The sequence below is a fragment of the Montipora capricornis genome, chromosome 11 (assembly GCF_036669925.1).
Source record: "Montipora capricornis isolate CH-2021 chromosome 11, ASM3666992v2, whole genome shotgun sequence".
Taxonomy (NCBI): domain Eukaryota; kingdom Metazoa; phylum Cnidaria; class Anthozoa; order Scleractinia; family Acroporidae; genus Montipora; species Montipora capricornis.
Genome location: NC_090893.1, coordinates 13641921 through 13667986, shown reverse-complemented (window position 1 = coordinate 13667986; position 26066 = coordinate 13641921). Strand labels below are relative to the sequence as shown.

At 39.8% G+C, this 26066-nt stretch overlaps 1 pseudogene; it reads left to right on the top strand.

Annotated features, from left to right (window-relative positions):
* The first annotated feature begins 5 nt into the window (after nucleotides 1-5).
* LOC138024027 (gamma-aminobutyric acid type B receptor subunit 2-like) lies at nucleotides 6-25020 on the top strand (annotated as a pseudogene).
* The last annotated feature ends 1046 nt before the right edge of the window (nucleotides 25021-26066 follow it).

Below are 26066 nucleotides of genomic sequence, written 5' to 3'. Positions count from 1 at the left end.
GGCAATCAAACGCTATCATCGCTCGCTATGAACAAAGGATTGTGTTGGGTTTTGTTTCACCTGAATTTTTAATTTGTTGCGTTTTAACCAACGAGGAGTTGTTTTTCTTTATGCATTGTAATGGTGGTAAAATTATGGCGGTGTTTGAAAAACAGTTTCGCTTAATGACAACAAGAGGAAACTGAATTGGACAGACTTATCAAAGAAAGCTGGAAGTGTGGCTTTTAAACACGTGAGCGGGAAAACCGGAGAGAGGAACGAGGACATCGTGGAATAAATATTCAGCAAACAGGTAAATCGATGATTCGTTTAAGAAACAGAAATAAGATATTGTATTCTCTAAAGACCCAGATAATTTGTTGTGATCACGATCACTCGGCAGCCGGGACGACATAAAGCTAAAGAGTGGATACAGAAGTAAACTGTAAAGGGAACTTGCGCTTCTATTTCCTTAAGGGACTTTATTCTCCGTAGGGATTGCATGAATGTTCAATCTCACAGCGCAAGTAGTCGCTTCTTGCTATTGCGCAGTGATCCGAGGAAAAAACCATTAGGCTTATCTTAAACGCATATGTCGATAAACGTCTGAGTACCTCATTTGTCATTTGTCTGGGTCAGAAGTCATAAACCAAAACACATGACTAGTTTCCCTTCGAAAGTGTTTGTTATGTTTGTGATGAAATAAAAACAAGCCATCTTTGAATTTTTCGACAATGAATAATTATCAAACGTTATCAGTGTGCACAGTAAGTTATTATCAAAAGTTATTAGTTTTTTAAGTGACATCAAAATCGATCCGTTTCGCAATCTATTTACTCGCCCCATTCGCAACCATCATACTGTAATATTTGCAATTTTATACGGTTTTTATTCAATAGCACAACGTGGTTTCATTGGCTTGCATTATTCGATTCAGCCAGCTAAAACAAATGGGATGCCAAGATCTGAAAATAATTTAAAACTCTTATTTCGCTCTTATTTTCGTTTCAATATACCCTTCCACAGTTTTTTTTAACCTCCATTTTGTCTGAGGGGCAAACATGGCTAAATATGGGATTTTGGCTGACTTTGAACAGCTGTAGCGCCGCTAAAGAGACAGATTTCCAACTTTTGCCACTTCTTTAAATAGCTTTATTGATATCATTCATTCAACCATTAAAGGAAGGTATGACGTCCGTAAATTCGCATAAATCGCATAAGTCATGTTGCTTCTAACTTCGCGGCAAGTTGCCGTGATGATTTGAAAAGGGTTTGTATGGAATTGCTTAAAAAATCGTTTATTGTCTTTGTAGCCTCAACATGTTCTTTTATATTTCATGAAAACAATCTCAGTATAAATGTCTTTTAAAAGACACTATCACTGTGGAAATCTGTCCCTTTTTAGCGGCGCTACAGCGGTTCAAAGTCGGCCAAAATCCCATACTTTCACTGTAAATTTTGCCGTATTTGTCCCCCAACCAAGATGGTGCCAAAAACCGTGGAGGGGTCTATCATTCTCGGCAATCGGGTCGTGGAAAAAATAACAAGCAATAAGTTAAAATATCGATCTCGAGTTTGAAATTAGCACTTTTAGTGAAACTTAACCTGATTTGCATCTTCAATTTTCCCCGCTTCAATCACGCGGCAACCTTGAGGCGATTGTGAATTCATTAAAAATAAAATGCTGTTAAAAGAAATTGACACAGCGATGATAAATTGACATCACCTAATGTAAACAGTTTGACATTAAACGAAAGAAATGAAATGTAGAAGACGTTGTTGAATCAGATTACTAATATGCCCCGCGTCAGTTTACGTGTTTTGCTTTTTCTCGTGATAAAAACCTAGGTGGAACACGTTACTGTCGCTCGCATTCTCTCCGGCATTTACATAACGGCGAGATTTGTGATTTCTTTCGTCGCTATATACGAGCGATTTATGAAGCCAAATAGTTAGTCAGAAATCACCATATAAGTACAGACTAGGAGCTACAATAGCCACTAACCCAATGACTTAACAGCTACCTTTCCATCGGTATATTATTATTTGTATACTAAGAGGTAGCCACTACCCCTGGGTCGGTAATATCTATAATTCAAATTTACAGAAGAGGATAGTGGCTAACAAATATTTACATATAGAGACAAATAAAATAACGAAATTTGTTACAATAAAACACTCAGATCCTTTTACGTAAAATGTAAATGACACTTAAGAATAAATCAGCCAGTGAAAAGTCTTTTCTATGTTTGTGACTGAGAATGAAAAGGGAATCAAAAATGGGAACTTCAGTGCTTTCAGGAGCTCAGGCTGGCAATAGCCGTTTACTGAAAACTGCCGAGAGCACTTTACCGTCAAAGACCAGCACTCTTGTTGGGGACATCAAAAGAACGGAAATTATATCGTAGCCTGTTAGCGGCCTGCTGAACACATCATAAAATCATTACAATGTGCCTCATACAAAGACGTTGCCTTGATATCACTGCAGGAAGTAGGGCTTAGTTAGAAAACTGCTGGAAAGGAAATCAGTCAACCGTAGAGACTCTTTATCTATCTTCTGGACCGAATTGTTTCGGTCAAGCTAGTAATGATTAATCCGGGCTCAAGGTCTAGTCCTAGATTCGATAATATGATTTTTTTTTTTTGCAGAAATATAAACATTATCACTTACAGCATCGATTTGTTAAAAGATTTAAGTCTATCCAATTTTCGAAAAGCCCTAAAGAAAGCACATTTACAGTGTCTGAGTCGCCCTGTTATGTCTTTTACGGAGCTACAACTCGAAACGAACTTTTTGTCAGATTCCTCTCCAATTTTCAGGATCATTTTAATACAATTGAATGTACAAAACAGTGTCAGCGTTTTTCAATATTGTTTGATTTATACTAAATTCCTGGTCCAAAACACTATTTTTCAAATTTGATGGAACTCGGACAACAATTGCAAAACGTAATATATAAAAAATCGCTGACAGCATTTGGCTAGATCCAAAACTACATGCAGGGACAATTAAATGATGTTTATTTCATTATCACCCCATTGATGGCAGGGCATTGGAATGGATATTCTATTAACACTCTTAATTTTAATTTTGATAACTCAAACTACCCCTAAAAATAATGAAATAAGAGTGAAGGGTAGATTCGAACCTGGACACGTGCACTTCGCCCTTCCGTTTCAAGTACATTCGTGTATCAGCCCATTTCTGAGTTGCTGCATGCCTCAGTTTCGAGGCGAGTCCTGGTGCACAACCATTCAAATGGAAATGAGTTGCATATTCTTATGCAAATCAAACTCATTTTCCTTTCAATAGTTGAGCACCAAGACTCACTTCGAAACCGAGACAAACAGCAACTCGGAAATAGCCTATTTGGCCACCCGAACGAAACCCGAAATTTATTAACAGCCCATGGATTGATCGAGTGATCCAGAAAGCACCTGAAGCAATCTCACTTGTTGCTCATTCAGACTTCGTCATCAATGAGATAAAAACTGACACTATTATAAGATTTTAATCCCACGAAATTTTTTTGTATTAGCTGAGTTGAAGAAATTAAAATTGGCTCCGTAGGAAGATCTCAAGCTGAGGTTTTGCGCGTATTCTTTCGTCTTTCGGCGAAAAAACAAGCTCCCCTCATTACCATGACAAGCTTGAGGCTTTGGTTATCGCTGAGATTACTACGTCGGTCTTTCAATCGCTACATGTCAAATTTTTAGCAATCAAAGCCTTGTATACTTGATAAGATGATACCCTCTCCTTATTTTATCATATTTCTCGCGTACGCACGACCATCTTTCATCGACAGTTGTGTTGATAAATTCAGGGGTATGACATTGTTGAGACCTCAACCAGTGAAATACTTCAAACGATGAGAACCTTACTTAGTAGACAAACGACCTGACCTCAAGAGCTCTTGTAGCGGTCCTTTGGCTGGGGCAGGGAAATTTCTTTCCCCCGCCCCAGCCTTCTCGCGGGTTCGTCGCTAAGGAAGTCTTTGCTTTCCGCAACAACAGAACCCCCAGCTACGCAGGCTGGCCCAGGACTCTTGTTTTCAACTATTCTTTCGCCCGTCGCCGAGCGACCAGCTTATAACTTTGTGCCTTTGTTTCTTAGTAGAAGTTTTGTCTTTATAATTCAAAATTTCCAAGGTTTCTTTCACGAGCCGTCGTCGCAAAAAATCATCACCACACACAGTGACACATCAAAATTCAACAGTTCTACATAACGAAGGGCGCCGTTTCGTATTTTACATTAAGACACCAAAAGCGGCGTTACTATCAAGGTAAGGAAGATCACGCATTTGAATACGTGATTTCAACGTCACTTTTAGTTTTTTAGATTGTGGCAAGTATCAATTTCACAAAATAATTACCAGCAATTATCATTCAAAGAGAAGATAAGCTATCCGGAACGAAGTTACGTACCATTCCGAATCAATTGAGAAAATCCGCTTTAAAGTAACCCGCCGGCCAGACCGTTTAACTCGGCCATGTCGCTTTACTCGGTTTCAGTTAAAACTGAATCGGCTTTAAACAGTGAACAAGCCACACATCCTACGCCTTTTATGACTGGCGTCCATCACAGGGATACCATTTCAATCACCATGTTCCCATCTGCCCAAAAAATTTCACCATTTTGGCAGGCTGAAAATCAACCTCTACGTTATATAGGGCATATTAAAACTATAGAAAAAATCAGTTTAGCCTTCAGTATATAGACTTAGGAATACAAAAATATGTTTTTTGCTTTGTGGAAAGAAGGTAGACGTATTATAAAGAAACAATTTTTTTTATTGAATTATGTTTGATAGCCGAAAATGAAGAAATCTGACCCCACCTCCCAGTCTCCCTCCCCTTCGGATTTCCCCACCCCTCCCCAACTTGTGGCTTTTGTTCTTTGTACCTTACTAGAACTTAGTCCTTTAATCAGGAGGAAAAAGCGTCTGGCAACAGAAGATATATTTTGGAGATAGTTTCAAGTCCCTAAGTCGTCGAATTTGTCTGAAACGTCTTTATGGTATGTATTGTGCATTTATTAAGAAAACTGACGGGTACATTTCATTTGATGAGGTGAAGAAATTAGGTAAAGCGATTTGTCAAAATAAGTGTCATCCTCATTACGTCGCTTACCGTACTGAGGGAGGAAAAGTTGATTTTTTTCATAGTCGTCGATTGTGATATGATTTATGTTCCACGTACATGCATAACTCGAACTGCAGGCTAATAAATATTGTTGCTGCATTCAAAACAAAACAAATTCTAAAGCTAATAGTAAAAAGCAAACATACAGTTCATGTTTTGTCTATAATTATTTTGCAGGTTTGATGACAGCTTTCTACTCCCAGAGAAAACATGAATTTTCTCTCTATATGGACTACTTGCTTTGTTGTCGCGAACCTGAATGCGCGTTATTCCATCGCCTTTAACGAGACGGACACAAAATGGGAGTCTGTCGGCTCAGAAACAAGATATAATACAACCACACAAGTGTTGCCGACCAAAATTTTAAAAATAAATCACGAGCTTTTCATCGGCGGGTTTTTCGATCTTAACACCCCCCACGGAGCAGGGGAACTTCATGCCACTATGATGGCCGTCAAGGAAATCAATCACGATCCTACATTTTTAGCGGATTATAAGATAGCTCTATTCCATAAAAGATCAACAGAGGTAAGAAAATATTGTAACCATGTGTTATTCTTAATTTTTATCTTATGTTTTTTTCGAGAGACAGGTGTGGTTTAGCCATTCAGGTTTAAATTCATTTTATCTTGGCATTTGTTTTGCGGATTGTATTAAGCCAAGAAAACAGGTCCTGACAAGGCCGCTTAGCCATCACTAAGCTAGCTAAGCAATAATACTTTAGTATGATAAGTTAGTCGTCAGTACAATACTGAAACCAAATCTGAAACAAGAGCTACAGCATCTTTGAGCCGCGACTTTCAATTCATGGATGACAACGCGTTCATATTGATCAACGTACTTTTGATGAATAGCAGATATTAGCATAATAAAAAATTACCATATTCAGAACAATAATATGCTTGAAGTGTAAATGGACTTTTGTTTTGTCTACAAGCCGGGTTCATTATATTGAATCCCTCAGCGATTTTCGACGGAAATTCGCTTATTTTCAATCAGATGACAACGAGCCAAAATTGATCAATTTCTGAAAAAGATTAATTAAAACATCCGACGAAGGGAGTTTGCTTCTTCCAACGACATTTGCAAAAGTAAAATGCTTAACCATTTGCAATTCGTTTCTTTCGCCAGATAAATTTCAAATATTGATAAAATGACACCCGACTTGACAAATTACCAAAGCGCCTAAACTTTGTTAATGAAAAAAAATATTCACCTTGTTATCTTTGCATGTGAAATTGACCCATTTTGTACTTTTTAGCAAATGATTGAATCCCTTCACAGATGATTTTTGGTTGAAGATCGTCTTTACTGACATCTGTCCTTCAACTGGCTTAAATGTGACATTATGTCTGTAGCTCCACTGGGCTGCTAGACAGCTAAATGAGTTTGCTCCATCTTTTAGGCAAGATAGTGTAAACCACACAGTTGGGACTGGGAACTACCAGAAGCATTTTGCTTGCCCATTTGCCTAGTTACTAGACTCCTCTCTATAACTGCAAGACAAAACAAATATGGCGTCAGGAAGCAGTGATCTAGGAGTTATCTGATCTGATCAGAAGAAGAAACAAATCAAACAAAATTAAAGCAGTTAAAGGACCACAGACACCCATACCCCGATTGGATATGGGTGTCGTTTTCTTGGCATAATTTTAAAATCCGGTAAGCATAATTTTGGCATTTAATTGGGCATAATTTCTGGCATAATTCAATTAAACTAGGAATACAGACTGTAGAACTATCAGCATATTATTTAATGTTCATAACCACAATCTGCTCAACGCTAACTGCTTCATCTAGTCTGACAACGTCTCCACCTTTCTGCGGCACGCGCTTTTAAGGACGTTCGCGCCAAAATCTTCCTACAGTGCAATTTTCTTCATTTCTCGCCTAGAGTTAGGGCATAAAGTACTTACTCCACAAATGAAAATAAAATTTGTGGTCACCGAATTTCTTTCGGAGAAAATGGCATTGGAAAAATGCCTTAATTTCGATAAATCGGTCATAATAACGAGATGTAGCCTCATCTGCTCATCCATGGAAATCAGAAAAATAAACTGTTAGAGTGAAGGTTTCCGTTCATAGGTTTTTAGGGGCGGGATTTTTAGATAATGGCATGCCACCAGGGATGTCGTAAACAGTAGAGTTCATCCTCGACGAGCGTTTTCGTAAGTTCTACCCGTTGCAACCACTTCTTCAATTCGATGGCACGGGGAAAGAAAATTAAAAAAAAGATAACTTCTTCGATGGGAATTTTTTCATTTCATCATATTTTGTATATAGTAAGTAAAATAAGTGATTCATGATTAAAAAAATAGGGGCCACAAATGATCTAAACGAGTAAAATCGATGTGATGTTTCAAAGCTCTTGGAAAATTTCGTTTGTCACGTTTTTGCGTGACCTGTCGGGGAAGGATTGGAACCCAATTGAGGATCGATCGTTAAAGGGATGAAAGGTTTTTACAAAAACAACTTCCTCGAGCATAGCAAAAAGTTTCAAGCAGGCGTCATCTTCATTTGGTTAGTGTTTTGTATAATTCTCTCCGTTGCCGTCATCCTCATCTTCTGGAGTGTGGTTTTTGTGAAATTTAATCGCGGACAAGGGGACTAAAATACAGTTCTGCTCTATTTTCACGAAAGTAAAGGAAAAGAACTTCAAAAGGATGCATTCATTTTGAACTTAAGTTCGCAGGGTAATAAAACATTTTAAAAACAGCCCCATTAAATTTACGCAAAGGTTCGTACTCGAGTTTTCCAAACTTTCAGACACTACTCGATCAGCTGCCTTTTCCAGAGCTTTTTTACCCTCCCGCGCACTTCTCTTTAACGTTTCATGATGATTCGGAAATAAATGTGCCATTTGTTTGCCGGCCTGGATTTTTTTCCCCGGCGTTTTTGTCGTCATGTTATTTTCACTAATGCTTGAAAAATATTTATGAAAGTCAAGCAGACTAGTGCACGACTGATAAAACAACATGAATATCAGTCGTGAAGCAGTCTACTTGACTTTCATAAATATTTTAAAATCAATTTTGACTGATTACGATCTTCTCTTATCCAACGCTGTGCAAGACTTATCGTTCACGGCTTTTGCAAAGGTTTTAAAACCTCAACTTCCCTAATGTTAGAGGTAATGCGTGACATATTACAGTCGCGTTACCTGCGCAGTAACGTTGCGCACAAACAATTAGCGCGAACGCCCTTAAGCCGGCTATTCCACCCTCTAATGTGATGCGGATGATTCGTGGTACGAATGGGGGTCGTTCAAGTTGTTGGCAAGCTAAATTTTACTTGTTTTTGTTTCGTTTTCAGGGTGAGCTAAGTGTAGGCACAAGTGTTCTATATGATTACTTACATACAGAACCCACCAAATTGATGCTGCTCGGACCGTTTGATGACGACTTGGCCAAGACAGTAGCGGCTTATGCTGGACTGCCAGAGTTCGGTGCTTTGCAGGTTAAAAACAGTTCTTTTTTATTTTCAGTTTTAGTTCTCCAGAAGAAACAATTTAGTTGTACTTTGGTTTTGCATACACCTTATTCCAATAGTATTTCGTTACAATTACTGATTTTTGAGTTAGCTTTTAGTTTACTAGTACCTATTTGGTAGGTACATAGCTCGAAAGGCCCTTGTTCGAGTCACCAGCCCAGTCTCCTGACGTCACGGCGGCCATGATGGTGAACCAAACTAATCTTCCGGTAAAGACTTGTTTCCATATCTCAGTGCCCTTGGACGTGAGGTGCCTGGGAATGAAATTAAATCACTCGAATCGGAATGCTAACAGTTAAGCCTAAATATTGTTTTAGGCCTAAATAGGCCTAAGGTTAGCATTTCTAAGGAGTTTGGGCTTTTTCAACAGTTACATTATAACCTCAGTCTGCATTTTACACTGACCGATTCCAGTGATTTAACTTCATTCCCAGGCACCTCACGTCCAAGGGCACTTTGAGATATGGAAACAAGTCTTTACCTAATCCTCCAGGAATTGAACTCTATTTTTATGCAAATACTTTCTTTTGTTTTAGTCATCCAATATGGTTGCTGGTCACGTGAGTGAAAACGCTCCATCGCATCGCGTCTTCGTGAAACTGCAAACGCGTGCGGAAAACGGCAAGCGGCTGCTTTTATCAAAACATGGAAATTCTTTTTTCCCTAACTTGTCTCGTTACTTTGTGAATTTGCTCGATAATCTGCGGCAAAATGCAAATTTTAGTAAGACGTTTGCCGTTTGCTACGAGCGCGATTCCAAGTCTTCATAAAGTAACTTAACGCGAGGTTTAAAAGGTCCTTTCAGGTATTGTTGAAGAGAGCTGTCCTTAAAAACAGGCACCCCTCCAGAATAATTGATCTAATTCGGCTATTTTGTTTTCTTTTTTGCCTTCACAGTTTTCTTACGGTGCCACGGATCTTGAATTGACCAAAGATAGGAAAAGATTTCCTCTGTTTTTCCGAACTGTGCCCACAGAACGCGTGTTCAACGAACCTCGTTTGCGGTTCATTCATCACTTTGGATGGAAAGATGAGATTGGACTGATTTATGATACATCGCCATACTATTCACAGGTAGTAATATACACTTAATGTAGGTCCCTGGTCCCGAGGGAAACGAGTCCTGATCTTTCCCTCGACTTCGTCTCGGGAAACATAAGGACTCAAGAGAAAACAAAACTAACTCGTTTCGCGAGGGACCAGACATTAAGTGCTTTGTTATATATTTAGACTTTTCCTGCAACTGAATCGCAGCAAAACATCCGGGCGGGCAACAACTGCGGAATTGTATCCTGATCGGGATATATTTGAATTTGATCAGGGCCACGAGACAAAGAATCAACCAATCACAGTGCTCGTTTTGTTGAGTGAAAGTCTAGGTATATAACAATTAAATTTGATCAGGGGCACGTGACCAAGAATCAACCAATCACAGGGCTCGTTTTGTTGAGCGAAAGTCTAGGTATATAACAAGCTCTGTTTAATATATCTAAGGAAACGGCGACACAAAGTCAATAGAATTTTTTTTTTAGTTTAAGTACTATATGACTAAAAAAATATCAGTGGGTTTGACGTTTGAGCTCCTTCAGGAAACGAGAGAAGGTGAAAGAATTACGGAGGAACTTCTTGAATACCTTTCGCGTCTCAGCTCCAGAAACGAGGGGAGCGTGACAGCCGATTAGAAACTTTGTGGGAAGGTGCTGTGTGATTCGGAAGTAAACTTTATGATTATACCCTCTGTTTTATACGAGGCTTGTCAGGCCCCTAGCACGAACTGACAATAAATAAATAAATATATAGGTAAATGCAAGAGACTATCATAGTCTCTTGGTAAATGATGAATAGATGAACGTATAAAACCAAAATCTAAATGTAAATATCATGGTAAGTGATAAGTACAATGTATCTTATATTAATTCATTTGTTAATACCTTAATATTTGACTTAAGGCGGTTACACACGAGCAAATTTTCCTTGACAAGTTTTATTTGCCACCATGCTAGCTTTTGAACAAGTGCATTTGTCAAGGAAAAACTTAACAAGTTGCAGAAGTTGCTTCTCTGTACGTACACAGGTCGGCAAGGAAAACTTGTCGAGAAAATTGACAACTTGTAAGCGCTCAGAGGCCTTTTTCTCTTGCTCCTTTTATGGCGGATGATCATGGCAAGGAAAAGCACTGTTCTTTGGACCGAATTTGCGGTTACATCTCTTCTCCTGGAATCCCTAAGATCAAGAAAAGCTTGTGTAATACCAAAGTAGATTCTTATAGGGATTGAAACAAGAAAAACTTGAAAAACTGCCTTGCAAACGGCGAACCCATCACTTTCGATTTACATTGTCTCTTCGAATGCTCAAGCAAAACCCAAACCACAAGCCAGCAACTTTTCTTCTTTCGTCCAATACGCATAAGCCACGGTAAAACTGTTTTTGTTTTTTTGGCGCTTTGCCATTTCGTTTCTTGTTGTCTGCTGTGTACTTGTGTTGCTGGTTACAGTAAAAACTTGTGAAAGCAAGGTTTGTTCATTTATTCATTTGTTCACACGAGCGGATAAAACTTGTCAAGGCAAAACTCTTCAAAGTAAATTGCCGTTAATACTCACGACCCATGATTATAATTGTTAGTATCATCATCATCCATAATTATTATTTTAGATAAATGAAGAATTTGCTGAAAGCCTAGAACGCAATGGTACAACGATTGTGGCCAACGAGGGATTTACACAAGATCCTGGAGTTGCAGTCAAAACCTTGAAGGTATGTTATTTGTCTGAACCAAAATTAAAATCTTTAAATATTAGTTTATGTAAGTCTGAATGACTTCTTCCAAAGACAATTTAATTTGGGGTTGGACTGGGCTGGGTTGGAGAGAAAAACGGTAGATATTTTGGGTTCGTACTACTCACAGGCAACGGCTTAACATAACTTGTAGTTGTTCCCCGTAACCCCACGCCAGTGAAGCTTCCATGGGGCATACAACAAGTGTGGTCTTATCAACAATCTGGAGACCCTCCCTGTTGGTCGGGCCAGAGCTTGAGCCCGCGACGTCGTGTACAGCAGTCCGGTGCTCTACTAAAAAAGCAAACCGGCTTGCAGTTGTTGTTCGATCCCTCTTACGTCTTCGCAACCCCAAGTGTCAAAATTTGCTTGGTGCGTTGCGTGCGTTTGGTGCGTGCGTTGTGTTGCGTTGCGTTGCTGTAAACCAATTTATACAACAAGGTTTGAATCTAGATATGAACCTTTCTTTTTTAATTTTCTTTTTTCTAAAGTGAAAGTATGGGTACCATACAGCAGTGTTATCCAAATCAACCTCTCGGATTTTCTAAATTTTCTTTTCAGGAAAAAGGAGCGCACATCATCGTTGGGACATTTCCTCACTCAAGAGCGAGGGAAGTTTTTTGTCAGGTAAAGATTTTCACGTTGGTGCAATATGTCTGGTTGCTTAATCCAGCAAAAGATTTTTTTGAGACGAATAAGATCCTGGCGCACATTGGCAGAGATTGTCAAAAGCATTTTTGTCCTTTCAGGCGTATCTTAATGACATGAAAGGCGAAAACTATGTTTGGATTATAACTTCTATTCCGGATGTGAACTCTACATCTGATTGGTGGGTTCCTGAGCCTTCCAGTAAGCTTGGTTGCACGAGATCGCAGATGGAAGAAGTTCTAGATCATCACTTTACGTTTTACTTCAAGAACCAAATCAGAGGAACTTTGGTCTCCGGAAAGGTATCCGTCTATCTTTTATCCAGAAGAACATAATGTCGCGTGGGGGAAAAGAAGGTGAACCAGCCATCAACAAGCTTTATTTCTACTCATTTCACAAAAATTTAAAAAAAGATGAAGTTAATTAAACTATAACAAACGAGAGGCTGCTTATAATAACCATAGAAGCTAGTGTGGTCATACCGCTAACCGTACTCAACGCCATCATATATATCTTTATTGTCATGGTCAACATCATCGCGTCATCCTCATCACATCGTCATTATCAAAACCATCACCGTTATTATAACTCTCCATCATCAAAACCATTCATGATTATCATTATCGTCATCATCATTAACAATATAATCATCATACTCATCTCAAAATGATTTTTCTTAAGATTGCTTTATTTTGTTTTAGACTACTGACCAATTCTTCACTGAATATAATCAATAAGTCCAATCCGTCTTACGTAGTGCGCGTGCGCCGTTTGCCTATGAGGCCATGTGGGCGATTGCTGTTACTCTTGAGCGGGCTCGACCGATACTAAGTGGTTGGAATTTGAAACTACATGAACTGGCGTATGGTCGACAAATAGTCAGCCAATTACTCAAAGAGGAAGCATTTGAGGTGGAATTCACAGGACCATCGGTATGTGGCCTCTGATTATGCCAAAGCTTCAAATAACGGCCACCAATCTCGTTCCCAGACTCTTAGCCTTTCTTGAGCGCATGACTGTTGTTCAAGGAGGACGAAAACTTTGGGCCCTTGAGTGACGATTGAGTCTGAAGTTCCACTATGTTGAAAATCCCGACTGCTTGTAAAACAATAGACCGAATGCATAAATGGAGGCCAAAAAAATTATCTTTTGTTTATGTGCTAATTAGACTTACTAGCCTCGTTTTCATGGACAAAATACAAAAAAATGTTTCTTGAGAGCGAGGCTAGTTAGTCTAATTAGCGCATAAAAAGAAGAATACATTTTTGGCCGCCATTTATGCATTCCGTCTATAGGAATGAATGTACATAGCCTCAGTCGGAAGCCAATGATTAGGAGCGTTAAACGCCGATATATTTGAGTCACGTCGTTTCACAAACTAAGTTGTTAGTCCTGCTGAAATATCCGTTTCACTCAAATCAAAGATTTTTTTGATTTTATCTCCTTTTTACCAATTATCTACAGATATCAATTAACTTTTCAAAGGAGAGAAAAAAGTTGGAATCTGAGAACGGTTACCTGTTTGCAGTTTCACGTGGACGCAATGCTAAATATCTGCATTTTTAGACCAAAAAAATCTTAGACCAAATTTTAAAAAAATATATCGTTTACCAAAGCAAAGTTTGCATCTGAAAATACCGTGTCAAGTACCAATCAATGTTTACCTCGTCATCAAGGCTATTTAATACAAATTCCAGCTGACAACTCTATCTTCCCTTATTTCAAACATCTCAGGGAGAGGTGTCGTTTGACGAGAATGGAGACAGGAGGTGTAAAGTTTTCATCCAACAGTTTAGGAAATCAAGTAAGTTAAAAGACTAAAACAAAATAGTGAACTGAGATTGTTTATTCCAAAACGAAACTAAACTTTTGTTCCTTTTTCTTTTCCTTGGCGGTTAAAGTTGGAGTTCGAGAAGTCGGAATATATGACTTCAATCCCCCCACACTAACCTTGAAGGGAAAATCGGAAGGAAATGGTACCCCTGTGGCACTGGAAAGGGTGCAATGGCCAGGTACGTCATGTATTATTCTTGATAATTCCTTCTAACTTTTGCAACACTTACGATAGGAGGAAACAAAGATTTCGTAAAGTGTTGATCGTTCTGCTTCATAAGCTCACTTCATTTATCGTAAATTGATTACTTTAAAAATGAACGTATTACTGATGACATTCTTGGGGAATTCAAGGAAGAAGGAAAATTGACAATGTGAACTTGGAAATAGAGAACCAACTTTAATTATCTCAGCTTAGAGTTCTAGGGAAATTTGTACTTTTTCTCGATTATCACCAGTGATGACCAGGGGATACTCAAAAATCATTCAAGGATGTTTGTTGACCCTTTCATTCCAACGACCGGAAGGTTCATTCTCCCAACTAGTAACTCAGAGTTCTGTTATGGGTAGTTATGAGAATTTGGTGTTACATCAAGAGCAAACCTCTTAAGCTGATAAGAATCTTCATTCTCAATACCTGTATGAATGACTTTCCACTGAAATTGTGAAGAGAATTTACATACCGATCATTCCTGAGAGTCATAGGGTTAAGTCGCTCGCCCACTGAGCTACAAGAAACTCGTGGGAACTGGGCCTCAAGAATACGTTTCAGGTGGCAAAAGTATAAAACTTAATATGTGGAGCAACCAGTACATTTTTTTAACGGGAATGAGGCTTTCTTCCTCAACAATTGGACACTTTCGGAATGGCAACAGAAGCTGACTAGTTCATCAACTTTGATTTTTAGCTGGTCAACCTTATCAAAGAAAAGCATCAAGTGACTCCTGGCTTTACATTAGATTTCCTCTGTTCATCTCATGTTCATTGTTATCGGGGATTCTCTTGCTCTGTTGTGTTCTCTGTTACGCCTCGCTGTTAGCTTTCAGACGTCACAGGTAAGTGTAGTCTAAACACAAAACGAAGGCCGCCAGTGGTAATCCCTGCTTAAAATGGTGACGCAAAAGGCTACAAACCTCACGCGTGAGGGAAATGAGACGTTACGAGATGTGATGATCGGAAGAATATCGTGCTCTGTCTCAAGTCTGGTGCCTATTTCAACGAAGCTTGGTTTTCACTAGCACCGCAAAACGAGCGTCAACATGAACTTCAGCACAAGCATAAGAAGCCTATGTTAGTTACTTGCAAGGTTCCGTTATCGACACAGCCATATAGGGGCAGAAACTCGCAAGCATCAAATGTTGTTTTTATCGCTGCCCTTGTGACGAAAAATTTCGTACACTCGTTGTCCAGACAACAATATAGTTCCCAACAACCTAGGAATCTTTTCATCAATATCAACAATGGTCTTCAGGTCTTCGGTGTTTTGTGCAAATGCTTACACACGTGGGAATTTGATTGGTCAGACACGGTTTGACGAAGTAAAATACCTTGAGCTGATGCATTGTTTCGTTTTTAGACAAGCACATGCGCTCAAGAAAAAGGAAATTTTGGGTCTTGTATGTTTGTTTGCGCTTTTTCTCTGGCTGTTTTTACTAGGAAATAAGAAGTGTTATTCTTCAGCTTTTGCTTGCGTCGCTAGTAAAAACCAAGCTTTTAAAAGTTCCTCAACTTCAGGCGCGGATAGGCCCAAAAGAATTCATTATAATAGACTCAATAATGTCAAGTAAAGCTATGATTCTCGCAGTTATGAACGCAATTTTTAGCAATTGCGTAGATAATCCTGAGAAATTCAGGACTTCAACGGGGTTTGAACCTGTGACCTCGCGATACCGGTGCGACGCTCTATCCAACTGAGCTATGAAGCCACTGACGTTGGGAGCTGGTCATTTGTGGGTTCTAATTTTCCCGTTAGGAATTTATCAACGATTAATTGATATATGAAATGAATCATACAATGAACTGCGGATATTAAATCGAGTAAAGCTATGATCTTCGCAGTTGTAAACGCAAGTTTTAGCAATTGCCTAGAGAAGCCTGAAAATTTCAGGACTTCAACTTTTAACTGCGAGGATCATAGCTTGACTTGATCAATATATGATTCCTTTCATATATTATTTCGGCCGTAGACTCAATAACGCACGCAGTTTGATTGGTTCTCACCTATCAATGCATAGCTGGCGTCATCATTAAAATTCTTTATTATATGAAACAAATAGATTCCATGTTGCCGTGTTTCTGTTCAGATATATGTCACACAAGACGTCAAAATGTGATAGAACATCAGAGACACACTCGGCTATCGCCACGTGCGCCACATTTTTGTTCTTACCACATTTTGACGTCATTTGTTGAATATATTAGGTACTTCTGGTGGCCGCTATATAGTCCATGTGTATGTTCCCTCTGACCACAGCAACACAGCTGCCACATGTAATTTGCAAAGAATCGGTTTGAATGAGAGAGGAATGTCGAAGAATCCAGAGAAAAAACCCTCGAGTCAAGTTGAGATCTACTGACTAAAGGAGGCGCGGTTGATAACCCAACAAGGCCAGCCTGGCTTCAAGATGAGTTTAACGAAGGGATTGGGATGCCATAAATCCTAAAGTCAGTTGGACTAACCTATACAATTTATTTCTGTTGATTTTCCTTTTCTTAGGGTAATCCAACACTCTGGTTTTTATCTCACGCAGCTGCTTATCTTGGGCTGTATGTTCAGCTTGTTTTCTGTTGTCTTATTTGGCATCGATGGATCTTTGGTGTCTTTCGAAGCTATGCAGTTGCTTTGTAAGGTACATACCTTGTTTCAGGATATTTCCCCAAAAAAGGCACAAAAATTAATTAACGATCAAAAAGGAGTTTGTTGAAACAAGAGAGGGCAATGGGACAGAGAGGGTACGCAGGGCGTGTCCTAGATGTGCAAATTTCACCAGAATTATTTTCGTCACCGGAGGTCAATTCCTGAGACGTTTGCACGATTGTCGTCACATTAGATTCATCTCTAGGTTCGAAACATACTATTTTAATATACATCTTTTTCACCATTTTTAGTGTTTGAAATATTAATGTCATGCGCAGTATTTGTTTTTGCTTTGTTTTTGTTTTTTAGGCCCGCTCCTGGTGTTTGAGCCTAGGGTACACAATATGTTTGGCCAGCCTTCTTCCTAGAGTCTTATTTGCTTATCGTGTCGTTTCATGGAGGCCAGTATCAATAAAAAAGGTGCGCTTTCATGTTAATCTACTTTTCCTATTTGAAGATCTTGTCTTTGATTTCGTTTGCAGGTTTGCTCATCTCTCTGCATACCAGAGGAAGTTCACTCGAAAGATCGAAACTTCCTGGGCGAATTTCGTGGTCCAAAAATTTCTTAGTGTTTTCAAACCAAGGCGTGGAACTTGTGGAGTGCGAGGAGTGAAAAAGGTCTTGTAAATCTGATCCACAGGATCAGTGAGAAAAAAATAATAAGTACAAATGGCTGATCCCTACGACGAAAAGAAACTATAGTTTTAACAATCCTCTCTTGTCGCTTTTTGTTTCTTCATTTATCGTCTTCTGTCGGAATCACACTGCCGTCTATGTTCACTTCTGTATACGCGATATCCACCTTTAACTAGGACCAGAACAGATCCGGCGTCAGTCCATGTTTTGTCGCTATGGTAGTCCAGCTCTAAATTTGTTTTAAACTAGAGAGTCCCTGGGGACTTAGTTGTTTAGTATGTAATATCGTTTCCTTTTGTTCCCTATTATTTACATTTAACAAGTATGTTTCCTTAACAGGTTCCCTGGAAATGGATGCACTGCTTGGCTCTTTGTATATTTCTAACTGACGTCATCATTTTGATGACCTGGCAACTCCTTTTTGACCCTCGAGCAGAAAAATTTTTGCGAGAGGTAATGGTTTGCATGTGTTCCGCAGATTTGTTTGTGCTCCCCTCCAAGGGGCTGTCCATATTTCCTTGTTCCCGATGATAATTTCGAAATTGTTCTGTACTTTTTATTGTCCAAAAACGTCTTACCTTAATTTGAGTGAAGAAATTTATAAATCTTTTTTCCGGAATTTAGGTCTTGATTATCAACAAACGTTTTGACTGAAACCATCAGTCTTCATCAGTGAAGTTTGTCACGTGATAGTTCACTATCACGTAGGCGAGGGCCCGGTCCCAAGTGTGAGACAGAGAGAACCGGAGCCCCCCCTTTCTGTTCAGGGTTGGGTCCTCCACCCTTTCCCATAACGCTTCTTTTATTCCCCTCCTTCGCCAATCTCGTTCTTAAGGTGACGATAAACTGCTGAATTTTGAGCAGGATTGGAGTTCGGCCGTTGATGTTGTTTCAGCCTGGCTCTGATGGACTGAAGAGTCTCTCCCACATACGTTTCTGTGCAGCCCTCCCCTCCACAGGTAATGCCATATACAAGGTTGGACCGCTTCTCAACCGGCTGTTTGTCTTTAACCTTGACCAACTGTTGTCTTGGAGTGTTCTGGGGTTTGTAAAACGCTGTTACGCCGTGTTCTTTGAGAATGTTCTTTATGTTCTCAGATAGGCCTCGTGTGTAAGTGGTGGTTACCCAGGCCTTGTGTCCCCTCTTGATGTTGCCAGTGCCACACCCCCGTTCATCACGATCTTTCCGGTTTCCGTTGAACGCCCAATCAATATATCCGCATTTTCGGAGTGACATCTTGATATGGTTTTTCTCATTTGTCAGGGTGTCAGGATCACTGATCACCTGTTCCGCTCTCTGACTAAGTGTCCGGAAAACCCTAAGCTTGTGTATTAAGGGATGGTGGGAGTCAAATTGTAGATAGTGATCAGTGTGGGTAGGTTTCCTGTACACTTTTGTTGCTCGACTTCCATTTCTATTCACATGAACATGGCAATCCAGAAAAGCAATAGCATTATCATGACCCGACTCCTGAGTGAATCGAATATGGAGGTTGACGCTGTTAATGTGTTCGAAAAAAGGGTGGATCTCTTTCTGAGGAAGCACCACAAAAGTGTCGTCTACGTAGCGGAGCCACAGTCTAGGGAGCGTACCGTTGTAGGTGTGTAACGCCTGCTGTTCGAAGGCCTCCATACAGAGGTTCGCTACGATGGGGGATACGGGGGACCCCATGGTACAGCCCTGAACTTGTGTGTAGAACTCTCCTCAAAAGGAAAAATAGGTGGTTTTGAGGCAAAGTTCGATTAACTCAACCAGGTTGTCCACACTGAGCTTAGTACGCTCCTGGAGGGTTTGGTCTGATTCCAAACAGTTTTGCACAACCTGAATAGCGACATCAGGTGGAATTGAGGTAAATAATGCCGCGACATCATAAGACGTAACAACCTCATCCTCATGTAGTTTGAAACCCTTGATCTTCTCCACAAAATCGTTTGTGTTATCAATATGGTGTCGACGTTTGTCACGTGATAGTGAACTATCACGTGGCAAACTTCACTGATGAAGACTGATGGTTTCAGTCGAAACGTTTGTTGATAATCAAGACCTAAGTTCCGGAAAAAAGATTTATAAATTTCTTCACTTGAATTGTATCCGGATGAATGATAACATTCACTTTCACACGTCTTACCTTAGTTTGTTTCCCAAGATGTTTTGTCCATGTTCCACTGTCTTCTTCCAGCTCACATTGACTAGTGCCCTTTGTTACGAAAAATAGTATTGCGTGACTAGCGTCACTGTCTAGAAGCTTCGCGAGAGTTCGTAGTTTGTTTATATTTAGGTTTGGTACGTAAGCGTTTCTATATCGGTGTGTTTTGTAATCTTTCTATAATTAGATTGATTACTAATTTAGAAAGTTCTAGAAGTTTATTGTCAGAGTATATAAGTAGACGAGTCCAAGCGGAGTGTTTTTCTAACTAGTTTTTTACAAGCGAAGAGAGTTGGCGTTAGCCGTGTTTATTCAAGTGTGACAGAAGCAGTGTTTATTCAAGTTGGCAGAGGCCGTGTAAGTTTGTCGAGTACGAGTTGTTTAGAGTTTTACTTCGTGGAAACTACGTTCATTTTGGAATAAATCTTCTTGTTGTTGTTCCGACAACCCTGCGTTCAGTTTAGTTTGCAAGCTACCTTTCCTCAAAACGTTCGAACTCGTAACACCCTTTATTCCACAAGATCCCTTGGGAAGCCCCACTTCTTGGGTTAAATTAATCTTCATTGAGTCAAGTTTACTTGCGCAAGCCGTTTTTTGTGTTGTTTCCACAGGTTTCCAGACCTCGTCCTTACGAAGAACAGACACTCCTAATTGAAAAATGCGTGTCAAATTATGAGGAAGCAGCCCTGGCCTTATTGCTTGTTCCCAAAGGAATTCTTTTATTGATCGGTGTCCTGGCAGCCTGGCCTGCACGCCGTTTATATTTTCCGTTATGTAACAACACTCGAGATTGTTGCCTATGTGTGTTGATATCAGCAGTCGTGTGTATCATTGAGACTCTAATTATAATGCGCGTGCGCAACTATCCTAATTCCTTTTATTGTGTGACTGGATTTCTCGTCATGGCACTAACCGGCGCTCTTCTTATCATCGGCGTTCTTCCTCAGGTATGAGCACAATGGCTAGATCTCGTTTTTGTTTCCGCGTCGCTCGCCCTATAATCCTACAACATACTATGAAGTGCGACAAAACAAAAATAATAATAACATGTAAATGTCGTCATCGTGGTCATCGGCCTGGAAAACAGTTCCATGCGGTCATTTATTTTCTTAGCCCTTTTAGCTCACTCAAAGGAATCATATGACGAGTGACGTAGCATGATGAAAAAATCTTGTCTGTGCGAACATTTGATGTATGTACTTTTACTAGTTTTGTGCTTAGATTTCCCATGAAATAGAGGCTGAATAGAAATGCTCTATTACTCAACCCAGCCACAGAAGACACAGGCAATCACTGTCCGGACCATTGTCATCCAAAGCGTTAAAATACTGCAGGCGCAAAGCGCAGGAAAATTCGCGCGACCAAGTTGCAACTTGTTGGAGTTTGCTTTACAATTTTGGCGCGAAATTTGTCAGTCATTCACTAAGCCTCGGTGAGGATACAATGCCAGAGAAATTGCTGGAATATCGCGCAAAGATCGCGCATACAACTCAATTGATTTTTGTTTCTTGTTACAGCTAAAACGTGCTCAGAAATGCAAGAGGAAGGCTTTATCTTCTCAAGAATGTAACGATTTAGAATTGGTCCATGAAAATAGCTGCAGTCAATGTGAATGTAATGTATGCGCAGATCCCAAAACATTTCGTCCTCAGTTGGCTTCGTGTTCCTCGCCTGACTCCTGTGTTCGTGTGTATCAAGACTGCGATTACATGGTCAACAAGGTGCCGAATAAAACAACGGAGAACGAGCCCCGCATTGTAACGGAGGTATTATTTCAGTGATCAAATCGAGCGCACAAAAGAGAGTTTTCACATGACGTCACGGCGGCCATGTTAGTGTTCTAAAACAATAATCCAATATGGCTGCTGGTTAAGGAGGCGCGGTGGCCTCATGGTCAGTGTGCTCGACTCCGTAGCGAATGGTCCGGGTTCGGGTCCGGGTTCGGGTCCTGGCCGGGAACATTTTGTTGTGTTCTTGGGCAAGACACTTTACTCCCACGGTGCCTGCTCTCCACCCAGGTGTATAAATGGGTACCGACGAAATGCTGGGTAACCCTGGGTAACCCTGCGATGGACTGGCATCCCATCCAGGGGGGAGTAGAAATACTCCTAGTCGCTTCATGCCATGGAAACTGGGATAAGCTCCAGCCTGATGGGCCACTTGGCTCGTATGCAGACTTTACCTCAAACGAGTGAAAACGCTTCATATGTTTTTGATACGATGGCATACACACTGAAAAGATATTGTTTATCTGTCCAAGCTCCCCATCTAAAGTGTTTCTGGAACAATTCTAATACCAAAGATGAAATTAGTTATCCCAAAGTTTGGAACAGGGCTGAAAATCACTTTTTTGTTCAGTTGACTAAAAGTTATGGAACAACACTCGAACGGAATCCATGAATATCGTTCTAGCTTTAGAATAAGTTAGTATAGCAGTGGGCATTACAGTCCCATTTTCTTTAATAGTTTACTTCCACTCAAGCCGATATTCATATTGCTTGCTTCGCTGAAAAACTCATTCTGATCTCCTTTCTGGCCGCGAAAAATTAACAAACTAACAACGGCTTTAAAGAAAATACTCAAATGCCACTTTTTTGAAAAATGTGGGTAGGAGTCGGCCAATCTGAACGAATAAGGGGACACTTCTTCAGTGATTAGGGGCTTATCGAGAACAGTGATCCATTTCTTGTTAAACGCGAGGTGTTTTTCGTAGACCTACCAATATGCAAGACATAGTATTTTAAAAACGCTCATTCGTTTGCTCTCCTGTAGGCAAAGCATGAGTTGTTTTAAAGGTATACAGAAAATAAACATCGGCCGGCTAAACTGCGCATATTTTAATATTCGCTTTTTGAATTCCACAGCGAGTGTACGTGGACCAACCTGTAATTCCCACTGCAGAGTCACACACCCAAACGTTGAAGGTCACATTTGAAACAGCTGGGATACAAACCACCATTGTACGGACTAAAAGCGCCTCTATGTTAACAGAACCAGAGACAGTGGTAGAACAAGCGGAAGTCATGTTGCAAACGGAAGAGGAAGAGCCCAAGCTCGTTGTAAACGCTGAAACGCAAACTATAAATGCAAAGTTAAGAGATAAAAATATTCAGACAACGAGAAAAACACTGTTGGACATTCACGTACAAACAGTTCAAAGGAAGATGAGTCATGCAGAAATTCAAACGGACGATGTAAGTACAGTTTGATAGGAAGAGCACTTTGAGTAATGGCTTTTTCCGACCCCGTTATTAATGAGATTCATTAATTTGTATACACGTCTCGAGGTGTCCCCTCAAGCTTAAGAATTTTATGGATTACTTATTTCGTTAGGGTTCTGGTTAAGGTCATGGTTTAAGGATCACTTTGTGATGCCTGCGCTACGTAATGTGAATATCTCATTTTATTATATGAACACCAATGAAATACCAAGTGAGCTCTTCCACGAAAACATATCTTCACATGTGAAGAGAACATGTTATTTTCACACGTGAAAAGATCACCGTAGCTATGGTTATATATGAAAATACATTATATATTATGTATACATAGTATACATAATATACAGTTCCAAACCTGTAAACATTCATGACCTGACGATGGATATTGAAATATCCGAAACATGTCTTCCACATTCAAGCGTTGTGTCTTTTTTCTTACGTGTTTAATTTTTATCTTGCTGCTCCGAAAATTTGGTTTTTTTCATTAGACAGTGAGATATACAGTTGTATGCTTTTTGAACGCATTGCGTTAGAGTGGTTTTCAAATGAGTGTCGTAAAACCAAAACCAAAATAATTACTTTGGCGAATGAAAAAAGACGGAGAAATCCAGTAAACCAATCAAAACTCGAAGTAATTACACGTAGCCGACAAAAAGCGCGGGAAAATGTGCACGCGCGAGCCACGATTGGTTTTGGTTTCACTTCTGATTGGTTGAAAAAGTGAGAGAACTTTGAAGCAATCAATGAGTGAAGAAATGCAAAACCAAAGCAATTCGCTAATTACTTTCGACACTCAATTGAAAACCGCTCTGTGGTCTAATTCTTATTTGCTTTCTTTTTCTTGTCATTGACAGCCTCCTCCTCCTCCAGACATTCTAAGTGAAGAATCAGACACTGCTAGTGTAACAAGTAGCATATCAACCAGCCCGAAACCGGAGCGTAGAGCGAGAAAGAAAAAACTCTATGACATCAAGCCAAAAATTGACACGAACTTGTCCGCAAAGCGCAAGGAAATGGTGATAAAGTCGAGTAATGTTTCAACGCCGCGATTTAGAGTAACAGCTCCTGTTCCATACAATTCAAGGGTTGAAGACTACTCTCCTTTGAGCCCGAGATCACGGGACCCATCCCCAGCCCCAATGTCCCGTCGTGGATCTAACAGATGAATGGTCTGCGGCTCTAGGATGGTTACTGACAATGAAAGATTCTCACCTCAGCAGAATTCCATTAGTGTGATTCCTGCCTAAAAGCTTCTAATATCAGCTTAACGTACGGGAAAACACGTGCGACGTACGTGAAAGAAAGCGGTTGTTAGCTTGCGATTGGTATATCAGGATATAAATAAATGTGGCGGGCCTAGATTTCTTGTCCACTCTATAAGGATAGTTACAAGAGGCAAATGATTGTGAATAATTTTTTATATGAAACCTTACGCTTTCATAAACTGTAAATACTGCAGCCCTTCGTTTCTCGCCGCCCACCCCGAGGAACGTGAAACGAGAAGTAGTGGTGATAAGCGACGAAAGGTGGTTGTATTCGCAGACAAGAACTTTCAATCCAAACGGTCACAAAGCGAATTCCGAGTCGATTTTCTCAGATTCTTTTTAAAAGCAAGTATATTACGAAGTCTTGGCAATAGAGTTTTAACTCATGAAATGTAGAAGTAATGAGATTACGAAAAAGATTGCTTTCTGGCCTTTGCTTTAAAGGGATCCTCCACTAAAATGACAAAATAACTCAACCCGCAGAACATAATGTTGACAATTAAAATTGTTCAAACTTTTTCCAATGGAAGTGTTTGTATCCGAAAAGAATAAATTTCAAAAACGCTTGTTTTGGCTTTCAAATTTCCCGGGCGCCGCCATCTTGAATAATTGTGACGTGTCGTGGTTGCCCTATTGTTCTGACACAAAGAGCGTTTGTTCTGGAACAAAAGGGTGACCACGCCCGGGAAATTTGAAAGCCAAAACAAGCGTTTTTGAAATTTATTTTTCTCGAATACTGAAACGCTTTCATTGGAGAAAGTTTGATCTACTTCAATTGTAAACATTATTTTCTGTGGTTTAAAGTAATTTTGTTGTTTAAGTGGAGGTTGCCTTTAAAAGGGAGGTCGATGGAGCTTAATTATAACTCTGAAATGGCCTGCAGCATTGTTGCATATTATTCTCAGTTGCCACTGGAATCCACCATTAATAACAAACATTAGATTCACTTTTTTAAAAAAATTGAAATACTGAGTTTTCTTATATTTTGAAGTTCAAAATTTAAAAAATTAATGTTTGCTAACTGCCAAGCGGCTCAACATTTCTTCATAGCTACAATCACAGACAAACCATTGAGAAGGTTAGCACTTTTGACGTTTTCATTGCTTTGCGGTTAGGCTAAATTTAGAACAAATTACAATAATCGATAATGGACCTCTTTAGCTTGTACGTTTTGTTTTCCCATTTCAAACCTCTTGATGTTACTCTAAGGAACAGTTTCTTTAAAATGTCGTCTTATACGCGTGTCTATGTACGCATAACTTATGAAAAAACAAAAGGAAAATTCCCTTGGAAACATCACGTGGTCTGAAATGGGAAAACAAAACGTACAAGCTAACCAGGTGATCTGGTGACGTAATTCGGAGACCTGGGGAGAAAACTTTAGCGCCGTATCCCACAACCGCGCACGGCCTTATTTTTTAATTCAACATTGCAGAGGCGAGGCTAGATCTCGTCGTTTCTGCTTGAATGTTCATTCAGTAACAGGAAATGTGGTAGACACGGAATAATCTGTTGAGAGAAGGTACTGCAGGGAGTTTGGAAACAACATCTAAGGCCCCGCGCGGTTGTGGGATACGGTGTTAAATTTTTTTTCTTCCCAGTCCTCCAAATTACGTCACCAGATCACATGGAAAGGTCTATTTAGATAGGCCACGTTCGATAGATCAACATTCACAGATGGCTACGAGGGCTTTTGGTTAAATTTGAATATTGTTTTGTTAAGAAATCTTCCTTGAGACTTGGGCGGCAAAGAAAACAGAACTGAGCTGTGAACTTCCCAGCCTACCTGAATATTAATATATCGAACTCGGCCTATTACGGCTTGGTTTTATTGATGCATAGCGAGAACTGGAACCGATGATTCTCCGGTCCCTTTCTATCTGTAATAACCAAGAATAGGGCCAGGAAGAAAGCTACATCAATGACCACGAGCTTCCTCTGTAGACCAGCATGTAAAGGCTTCAAATCTCTGGTGAATGCACATATCACCATTGGATTATCTCCCATACAAAAATGCTTAAAACTGACCGACGTACTAGAGCATAAATTCATACAACTTTTAAACCCCAAAGTT